The sequence below is a fragment of the Haliotis cracherodii genome, unplaced genomic scaffold (genome assembly GCF_022045235.1).
Source record: "Haliotis cracherodii isolate W230 unplaced genomic scaffold, xgHalCrac1.p SCAF_12, whole genome shotgun sequence".
Taxonomy (NCBI): Eukaryota; Metazoa; Mollusca; class Gastropoda; order Lepetellida; family Haliotidae; genus Haliotis; species Haliotis cracherodii.
Window position 1 is genome coordinate 2348564 of NW_027266267.1, and position 11784 is coordinate 2360347.

Genomic DNA, 11784 nt, shown 5'->3' on the forward strand with positions numbered 1-11784 from the left:
ATTATTTTTGTTTTTGTTGCAGATTTAATAGCCATGTGTGTAATCGTACCGTCGGCCATATCGGTTTTATGCACCTGACATGCTGTTATTCTCATTAAGGCAGCCAAGAATAACCGTTCAAACAATTCTCACAGCAGGGCGTTTGGAGTTTGTTTAACGATGCATTGACCACAATACTGCTACGTAATGGTAGCCACACTCCTCCTCTCCTGAGTACGGCTCACATTAGGAAGAATTATGAATGAAAAATGTCCTGGTAATCAATTCATGGAGGTGTTTTGGGTAATTGAACATTTACTTCCAATGTCTGCAGACAACAAGTCGTCATGGTAAATGACAAGGAGCTTATTGCAAGGAGTGAATTTTGTCTGATTTGTCACATAAGTGAAACATTCCTCTCTATGGTATTCGTTGTTACCTTGATCTGTGGATTAGAATCCTACAGGAATAATGCTGACGTTTAGGCTTAAAAATTGAATGTCGCGTTTGACACAAAAATTACCAAACAAACAAAACAAATAGGAACAAAAATGCTCCAAACAAATAAAATATGTACAAAGATGTGAATCAATCAGCGATATTTTGTTTGTTTGCGCCTAAGAAGAACCTTTGATTTTTGTGTTTTTGAGATATTTTGGATAGAAATCTGACAAGAATAACCTGATAGACTGTTTAACGTACAATAAAATACTGCAGCGAGAATAAGTCATGGGTAAACTCGATCCACCTTAAATGTTTTGTGGACACCAAAGGCTGAAACCGCTGGAAGCTTCACAAGACATATGCATACACATGAAGTTACTGTACCATTTGATAGTGATTCATAAAAATATGCTAAGAATATAGTTGGCAGCGTAAAATTGAATCTGCTTTTAGCAAATATTTCTTATGAATGTGGAAAGGGTTTTGTCCCTTCTATTAACAATCAGCAGTTTGTATATCATTTGTTTTGTACACATATGTGTACGTTTTAATTCGAGTTAATCATTCATCATGTTATTTGAAGAGATTATAATTGAAATGTTATGAGGGTAAACGTGTTTGTTGATGTACAGAACAGGTAGATAATGAGGATGAAATGTGTAAAACTGTTGCGAGACTCGAGTATGAATGTTGTTGTGATATCAACACTAAATAGCGAACACACAACAGACATCTATCAAAATTATCATAGACAATAACAAGTTTAGAAAATAATTTAATCTGATACAATCTTTTGTTTGGATTCATATCGCACAACCGTCAAAGAAATTCGTAAACATATACTGTGTGCTAGTGATTCGTAGACACCTGCTTGTTATATAGGCTTAGAATGGATTCTTCCTTTATCCGATATTTCATATAATCATGTGTTCTGTCACTTTAAAGCAAAACTCTAATCAAAATAAACCGAATTAAACACATCAGTTAAAAAGACTGTGTACACAGTTTATTAAACGTATATCATATTTTCATATTTCGCCCCATAATCAAATCACCACAATGTAGTTCTCAACCGCCCCAATATCATTGATACTTAATATACCTAGGCATTACATATTTCAATAGTATGCTATGGCTTCATTCATAGATAATAACTAACGATGGACATAACTATTTATAAGTAGCAGTTTACATAATACATATTACACATATTGTAAAGATATATCGGGATACTTTTAGTTTGTTTGGGTCAAAAGAAAGAAATCCTCTTACCCTTTTAAACCCTGCGATTGAAGGGAGATAAACCTTACTCAAGTGTAGTGCAATCAGCATGGAGTAACACCAATTTCAACACATGGATAAGGTAGCGAACGTACAGGATATATCAAATATCAAGTCAATACATGGTATTAGTGTGGCATTAAATCACATGAAAATGAAACCACTAAATCTATTACTTAGAATTCAATGACACTGTAAAACGACGAACGCCGGGCTTCGCCGAGCAGTGTTGCAAATAAAGCCAGGGGATTATTTACAGAGCGCAGTCATATAGCGCAGTCAGATGGAATATTGCTGATTGCGGCGTTAAACAACAAACAAACTACAAACAACATGTTCATCTATCATTTTACCATGGCAGAATAAACTCATGGCAAGACCGCCTCTGTGGTAAAGTGGATAGAGTGTCTGCCCAGAAGATCGTTTGTTCTATCGCCAGGCGTGTAATACCCAAATAGATTAAACAACACTCCAAACCAGTGTGTATATACCACAGCATTCACCGCTCATCCTTGGTCCATCTGGAGTTCATGACAGCTAATGTTTACAGAGTTACCTCCCATCAGTAAATCTCCGTGGTCTAGTGGTAGAGCGTCCGCCCAGAGAGCGGAAGGTCCAGGGTTCGATCCCCGTCCGCGTCATACCAAAAGACGTTAAAAAGATGGTACTTGTTGTTACCCTGTCTGGGGCTCGACTTGAAGGGATCAAACAAGGACTGGTCGGTTCGGAGTCAGTATACAGTGTCTGAGTGGGGTATTCATGTTTTCACAATCAAGACACCATGTGGACTCCATGGCGAGTGGAGAGTAAATGAACATTTTCTCAAGAGGAATATTCTTATATACTCTGAAGATCAGTCTCTGGGATCCAACTGTTAAACTTTTTCGGATAGCCCGTCCATTTGACAAACACCTCTTTTACACCAGCTCGCTTCCTTGCCTTCAAAACCATCTCCACTCGCCACACAGTGTCTGCAGGCTTGTCTACTCTCTGCAGTTCATTTGCATAGAAACTGCCTTGAACCGGATCGTCTGCCATATCTTTCAACTGATAGATGGCCATACAATCTCTGTAGCATCGCCTCAAAATAATAAAGATTTCTTCAGTCCATTTTTCTTGATAGTCTTTTTGAAATGTATGTCTCAAATGAGACAGTCTCACTTGATCACCCACTTTAAACTTGAAGGGTTTCTTCATTGACTTCGGTGTGATTTCAACTTTTGATTTTATTGGTCTCGTCAAAGTATCAATATATTGTTCTTTCCATACAAGAGCTTCATTCGTTTGATTAATATCTGAGGGTGATAATTCATTCAATGATCTGTGAGGTCTGTGGTTATAATCCCGGACAAGGTCCTGTAAAATATCCAAATAATGATACGCTTGTTTGAACGTGAAATATATGTACATCGTTGTCTTGAGGGTCCGTATCGCTCTCTCAGCATAAGTCGCCTTTGCTTCATTCTGTGTGACATAGTAAGTGATGCCCTTGTTTCTTAAAAAAGACCTCACTTTCTTATTATCACATTCTCGCTCTTTGTCTGATCGTAAAAATTGTGGCAAAGTAGCATGGGAAAAAATCATCTTCATGGCCTTAATGACAGCATCTGGTGTTTTATTTTTGAGGGGTTCCACCCACAGGAACCGTGTAAATACATTTATAGCTATGGGGAAGTATTTCACACCGTAATTTTATGAAGCTATATTAGATACATCAGCCAAGTCGATATCCCATCGAGCATTGAGGCCTGAAGCCACCACTCTGTTCCGCTTGAACGTGTATCTTAAAGGTTGCTGAAGCGAATAGGCGTCTTGAGAAGCTAGCCACTTCTTTATGTGATGTAAACTAATATCAAATTTACCTTCCCTTTTCACAATGTTATATAACTTAATTGTGTAATTGGGATTAAAATAAATACCAGATAAATAAACTTTCCAACCATCAGCCGGCATGGTTAATAGAGAAATGAAGCCTAAACAATGTAAATAGAGCTTTTATATTTATCCACTACATAGTCATTCATAACTATGGAGAAGGAGCTTGGTTACATTCAATGATAAACGTGCTTGTATGTGTATGTTAACTCGTGGATACAGAGGACCTCCTTCCTCAACGGTTTGTTTACACAACTGTTTGCCTTCAGTGGACAAGGCTACTTTCTTTTACACTGTCCCTTTTAGGACGATATTCGTACATCTTATCTTAAGAATATGTTCTATCATACACCTGTAGATATCACCATTTTAAATAACCATTGTAACTTACCACTTTTAGGAAGCATGTGCTTCAAAATGTTTACGCGTAGAAAAATATTTTATGTATAATTTAACAATATATTTAACTGTTTATCTTATCATTTATATTCTTAATATTTATATTCCTAAACTGTGACTATGATTATAATATTATGTATAATTTTATCTCATTTTACATTATTTTATAAAGCACTTACATTTGTGTAAAATATAGTCTCTCGTAACCCCCTTGGGTGGCATTAGTACTTTTAAGTTTTTAGATTCTTAAAATGCTTTATTTAAACCCCTGCTGTACAATGGTGAGACTTTAATAAACTATATTGTATTGTATGTATTGTATTGTGACCTAGTTTGTCGCCGTGTTGTAAAGTACTGTGCCCTACTGGTCATGTCTATTTTAAGCGTGACGTCACCGTCTCGGACATGATTTACCAATCAGAATCACGTCCCTTCCTGTCAGCCAATCAGAATGTCGACCCTTTGATGTTGAACCGGCGTTTCCTATTCATCGAAGATTTACAACAAGCTATGTACAATTATTGAGGGGGGAAAAAATATCATAAATACATGAGAAATATCTGAGTGTACATATAAACTCCACTAATGTTTGAAAAATATAGTAACAAAAAACAATTTCAACACATGGATAAGGTAGCGAACGTACAGGATATATCAAATATCTAGTCAATACATGGTATTAGTGTGGCATTAAATCACAAGAGAATGAAACCACTAAATCTATTACTTAGAATTCAATGACACTGTACAACGACGAACGCCGGACTTCGCCGAGCAGTGTTGCAAATAAAGCCAGGGAGCGAGGCGGTGATTTGTCCGTGACAAGGATAATTCGAGAGACGGTGACACACGGTATTCCGAAATTTGACACATGACACTGGCATCTAAATATAGTAACTTCCTCAAAACTGCCAATTGCGTTGATCGATGCTCATAATATTAATCACTGGATTGTCTAGTCAAGACTCAATTATTTACAGAGCGCAGTCATATAGCGCAGTCAGATGGAATATTGCTGATTGCGGCGTTAAACAACAAACAAACTACAAACAACATGTTCATCTATCATTTTACCATGGCAGAATAAACTCATGGCAAGACCGCCTCTGTGGTAAAGTGGATAGAGTGTCTGCCCAGAAGATCGTTTGTTCTATCGCCAGGCGTGTAATACCCAAATAGATTAAACAACACTCCAAACCAGTGTGTATATACAACAGCATTCACCTCTCATCCTTGGTCCATCTGGAGTTCATGACAGCTAATGTTTACAGAGTTACCTCCCATCAGTAAATCTCTGCGGTCTAGTGGTAGAGCGTCCGCCCGGAGAGCGGAAGATCCAGGGTTCGATCCCCGTCCACGTCATACCAAAAGACGTTAAAAGATGGTACTGGTTGTTACCCTGTTTGGCGCTCTGCATTAAAGGGCTACAACAAGGACTCGGAGTCAGTATACTGTGTCTGAGTGGGGTATCCTTGTTAAACTGCGGCATGATATCTCAAATGAAAGATAATGTTAACCTCCCTTCTTATAGTACAGACTTACCTCCCATTCATAATTGTTGGCCGCACCCAACTGATTGCTTTCCCACATACTTTTAAGGTAAGATTATCTATTCTTTGTAAATAGTTAGGCATTTCACTGCCAATCTGTACTGTATCCACAGGCTGGCGTTAAAGCTGCAATAAAATCACAAAATGTAGCAAACGTAGCCAGCCTCTGTATCCCAGTACAGGGGCCTGTGTTTACTGTCCCTTGTCTCTCAGAGTTCTGCCTGATCGACTGCACGTCGTCTCTCAAAGCTGGATACAGCTGATCAAGAATATGTCTGGATAACTTGGGTGACAGTGTTGAGGTTGGGTTGTTTTGGTACCTGAGCGTGGCAGGCCGAAAAAACGACACCTAGAAAAGATCGTCTCGTCACATTATTGCATTATTCATTAGATTCCAATCTGCTCCCAAGTACGTGCAATGACAAATGTATCGCCAGTATTGATATTATTTTAAATACAATTCACAAGACAACCACATGGTGAAAACTTGCTGACTCGACATTTGCCGAACTTGCTGAACTTGTCTCTAAAATTTGCCGGTAACATGGTTAAGTTGTTTATGCTTATTGTTTTAACGCAAATTCTGAAACATCCATTGTGTTTCCTCTGGCCAACACCCACACCATTAGCTCCCACAGTCTGCTCATGTGGAGGCGTCATGATCATTTGAAAGGATTAATAAAAACAGTTCACACGTGGATGCAGCCTTTCACCCATGTCACAAAATATTCCATGAAATACAAGTAGTTCTTTTCTATGTGTTCCGTTGCCCTGAAACAAGAAATGTAAATATAAGTCTAATCCGAATTTTGGGGGACATAGCATTACAATGATGTATCAATCCGATTGAAATATCAGTCCCGATTATCAGCCAAAACAGTTCAGCGTTTACATAATTTATATTGATCACGTCTCAGTAACGCAGTCGTTTCTTAAATTTGTATATGCATTTCAGTTACAACTTCCGTTTCTTTTGACGTTAAGTATATTCTAGGACCGATGTTTGTTCTTAATGAACAATGTGAAGTAAATCCTTGGGACCATCATTTTAAATATATACTCTTCCAAAGAAAGTATGGGATCAGTAAGTATAAATGTTAATACCAAGTATTACAGCACAGATAAGTGTTAACGACAAACATTCTGTACAATAACATTTGTTTCTGTAAACCTAACACCAAAACACATCCTGTAGTGCGCACATGCCTCGCGCAGTTGCACCAGACACGTGCGAAGGTGCCATTCCTGATTCATATCTGGGGACCATTATTTCTGTCAATCTTACAGATTCTGCTTATCATGCAGTGAATTACTTGAATCCATTCATTGTCTGCAGCGCGCGTAACGTCAGTGGACCATTGACATCCTGGACTCTGCAGTGGCCAATACGTATAATATTTTAGAGTCTGTGATTACCAGAGTATGGAACAGGTATAAACAAACCCAAGATGTTGACGGTCGACCCCGTTCAGGGCGTAGCAGGTCAACGACAAAGTACATAGTCGATTGATATGAAACCAGGCCCTACCAAATCGAACTCAAGCGGCGTATCAAACTGTCGTGAACCTTAATCAGGTGACTTGAGTAAGAGTTACTGGCCAGACGATGCTCGACGGCCACGTGTTGAGCCGCTCTTACACATCGTCATCTTGCAACATACGTCAGTCGTCCAAACTGGGTGATTGATCGTGGCTGGTTACGCGTCATGTTTTCAGATGAGTCCCGATTCACTTTTCACTTCCTTGACAGGCCTGATCGTGTCACCCGACGAGGCACACTGCGTATGCGTCTCCAAATGGGTGTTTGCCTCACTCCTCTTGCAGAACATTGCAAAATTTAGCCAACGTGGTCGGCGCCTAAGACGTTGACGCACACCGTCTCACTGTCCTGTACCAGACGTGTTTACTGGGGGAAAGGTCTGAGTTCATTACAAGTCATGGCATTATATGGATATTGTGCTGCATGAGAGCTTGACGTTCTGAAAAACAAAACGTCGTCTCAAACGCCAAGCAAACGGTTTTCGCAATCTTTGCCGTTACCACGCACCCGGTTGTCCCTTTCGATGCAGTTATCACCGTCTCCGACTGAAGTCGCTTAGGTCCATTTGACAGGATGTCAGATATGTTAGCCTTCTGTACGTCCGATGTACGTTTGTAGCTTCGCACAGCTTCGCTCTTGTGACCATGGAAAAAGGAATATTCTTAAACTGGTAACAAAATGTTTAAAAAAATATGTAATCAATGTCACATTACTGAAACACTGAAGATACGAGAACAGGAAAATATGACGAATTCATGGGACATAATGTAGGCATTTTCGTGTACTATTTTTTTTTTTTTTTTAAAAAGAACAAGCAAAACCTTATGATAACCACTTATCTCGCAGATCATCTGTTCATCTACGTTGGCTTGATAAAGCCTTGTAGCAGCCGTGGCTCTGAGACAGTGGTTTGTCTTGGTGCCTTCCAAACCAGCTTCTTTGCACAGGCGCTTGACCGTGGCTTGGAGCGTGTTATGCCCAACAGGTGTCTGTAGGTACCATTTTCCATCCTTTCGGCATGGTTCCGGGAGTGAAATAGAAGTAGTCAGTCTTCTTTCCGTCTTCACTACAAAAACAGTAAAAATACTAACATCAACAATATAATAGGAACATTAAATATATTCCATTTTAGGTCCAATCAATGATTAAACTGGTTACCTGTTTAAGGTAAATAAAAATAAGACGAAGTGTTGAAAGATAACATTATTCTACTTCGCAATTTGAATTTGAGTTTAGATTTTTGAAAACAATTTAAAATATAGGTGATATTTCCATAGACCAATTTCGCCATCTAGAAAATATGAATATCGATTTGAAAGAATGCCTAAAGTTTGTTTAAGATTGTTGTGTACTTGCAGTTACAGGGGAACATACACAAGATTAATACTGACTGTTTATACAAAGTACCGATACAAATGTATACCATACTCACCACAGTGACTCGTACTTCACAAACAGTCGTACATAACGGCGGTCGTGATTTTCGCAGTCTTCGTAGACACGCACTTGCTTAGGGGCTTGTTTCCGCTGCTTCAAACCACCGGGGTTTGTCTTGGACACATCTTCCGTGTACAGAAGGAACTGTCGCCCGTTCTGGTCCTTCTGTGGTCCGGTAATCTGTGGGTTCCTGGACATCCTCAAGGACCTGTGCTCCTCCCCTCCCCTCAGCGCGAAGTGCAGACCTGCAAATATACTTGAAATGTAATCCTGTTAATTATGGAAACTTTGCTATACAGAACGACTACAAATCATTTAAATTATGAAGTCAAGACAAACAGTTTGCTTTTTAAAAACTTCTGGACGGGTCAAAATCTTTACATGTACTTGCAACACACACAGGAATAAAGGAGAGCTTGAAAAGAATTAAAGTGTTTCACATTGACTTATTGTGATTTTTCGGTTTAAATGTACAGAATTTCACGGATCAACTATCCAATCCGGGTCATTACAATTTGAATTTCACTCATGGTCAGAATGTGGTCTGTCAAATTATGTGCACTTTACACTTTCTTTACACAATTTTATATTTTTAAGTAAAACTGGTATCACTTATGTCAACGACAAATACACAAAAATGCAACTTGCCTTTAAGGTACAAAATTGAGTCCAACAGTTGTCTTGGTGTGTGGTCACCCAGCATCCTAGATTTCCAAAGCAGCTCCTCTTCCTCACATGTGATGGTCTCCTAACATTCTGCATGATGCCCCCAAACCAACGTTTCCTCATGACGGTGTCCTTCGACTGTCTTCAAACTCTTCGCCTTCAAACATATTTATGTGGGAACCTTTAGCTCTTATAGCCGACTGTAGTGAAGTGAATATGCCTTAAATACTATGTGATGGATAGTGGCCTCCATCTTATTTTCGTGCTTCGAATAAGAAAAATTTCAATGCCATACCGATGTTTTCAGGCTTCATTTCCAATATACTGTGTGTCAAACATTCACTCGGAAGATCCAAATTGCAATCCAGAGCCCTTTGTCTTCTCTCCTTTTGCCATCTTTGGAAAACCGTAAGGGCCCAGTCGCTTTTGTACCTTGTCGATTTAGGTACACACATTTCGAGTTCCTTATCAATGTCCATGCTGTCCAGAGGATCACCTAATCTAAACTGAAACTCACGGTCACTATCATCCTTTTCCTCAATTTCAATAACGCTCAACTGAGTCACAAAAATATCATCGCTGTCTCCTCTCTCCATCCTTCTTGTCGTGCACCGTACTGCTGACAGAAATGAGAAGTCGTCCCACGTGTACGACTTTAATCGCGAACTTCCAGCACGTACAAATCTTTGAAAGTCTGAAGCCCGCGCATGTGCTTAGGTGTATTCGTTTCTGAGTTTCCCTCCTGCCTGCATTACACTTATCCAAATACAAAATATCCAAATAAAATTTGTCATGAAAAAGTGCATTTTTCGTATTTTTTCTGTCGATTTATATGACAGATAAAACACTTCCTCTCGGGTTTGGTTGAAAATGTAAGCACTCTGCCTACATTTTCAACAAAACCCTTGGGGGCGTGTTTTATCCTTTACTTAACACACCTCTGTGCAGCAATCAAAAGATCTTCGCTGAAACTATTACTAAAACTTTATTCACACATACAGTGTGTTTACTCACTTAACGCCGTGTTTGACTGAAGGAGTACTTACAGAAGTGGTTTCTTTGTAAATATTAGGCCGAGAGGCTATTTGACACAACTTGTCATACATTGTTGCACGATGTTGTTTATGAAAGGATATTTTGGTTAATGGTTTCAAACGGGGGAAGTAACACACGGCACTATTTCTGAAATGTGTATCGACATGGTGCAACTTTAAAGGCACTACTACACACTTTCACGGCACTATCGCGACACTATGGGGCAACTAATGCGGCATTATAGCGCCACTTTCACGGCACTATTGCAACACTATCGTTCAATTAATGCGACACTATCGCGACACTATTGGGCAACTAATGCGACACTATCGCGCCACTTTCACGGCACTATCGCAACACTATCGGCAACTAATGTTGCATTATTGAGCCACTTTAGCATCACTATCCCGAACGTTTGCTCCATTTACGCGCCACTTTTGCAGCATTTTGTAGCCACATTCGTGTATTATCGCGTTATTTTCGAGTCACTTTCGCGATTTAGTCATGACACTATCACAATACTATTAGGCGATACAGGGGAAGGAACATTTGAAATGTAGTGTACATTTGTCCTCTGATAGTTGCTTCTTTCCTCAGCAGTATTCACTACTGCCTTGAATTTCATTCTCCTTACACCCCATACAGATGCACCGTAGCTAAGATCAGACCACACCATAGTGTCATATGACTTAGAACAAGTGCTAAAATATATACCTCCTAAATAAATACTAACTTGGAAATAAGTAGGCCTAAAGCTCTTTCAGCTGATTTTGCCACAGTATTTGCCATTGTGTTATAATCGAGATGCTTAGTCAACAATTAAGTAAGGTAGCTGTAACAGGTAACAATACTTAAAGCTGATGTATCAACAAAAAAACTGTTGCGTACAACATGTGGCTTATCAGCGTTCATTACATCATCATTGGTTTTACGCGAGTTATTCAATAGTTGTAGCAATTTGTTCATCTTCAGATTCTGCAAATAAAATAATACCATCGCCATACGCTAAGGCAGAAATAATGTCCAATCAATATTATTGCCAATTTTGGAATCAGTCATAACATCCAGCAAGTCAGTGATGTAAAGATGAAACATTATAGGAGACAGTATTAACATGAAATCAGGATGTAAACATACCATTCACTCGCACACTACATTTGCCATTGCGATAAAGTGACTGAAGCGCTTCTAGCATGTTCCAATTGACACTAACATCGTGAAGTTTATGTCATAGCGGACTTCTGTTAACACGATCATCAGCTTTTTCAAAATCTGTAAAAGCAGTAAACGTTGATTTTTCATACTTTTTCTAGTTTCTATAATTAAAACTTTTTCTAGTTTCTATAATTAAACATACTGTGTGAATATGGTCCAAAGTTGACCTCTTTTTTCTGAAACCATTTCGGGCATCATTCAAAACACCGGTAGATTCTGCACAAGATTGTAATTTTTGATTGAGGATATTACAGTTTATCATAAAATGGGCAGGTTTCTCGGCAGGATAAAGCCTACGGATAAAAACGATATTTACCATCCCCAAACACACTCGCGTGATAACCTCTTTATATCTTATAAATTG

At 39.0% G+C, this 11784-nt stretch overlaps 1 pseudogene; it reads right to left on the reverse strand.

The window, feature by feature from the left end:
* Window positions 1-6217: 6217 nt before the first annotated feature.
* LOC139458065 (uncharacterized) lies at window positions 6218-9766 on the reverse strand (annotated as a pseudogene).
* Window positions 9767-11784: the final 2018 nt, after the last annotated feature.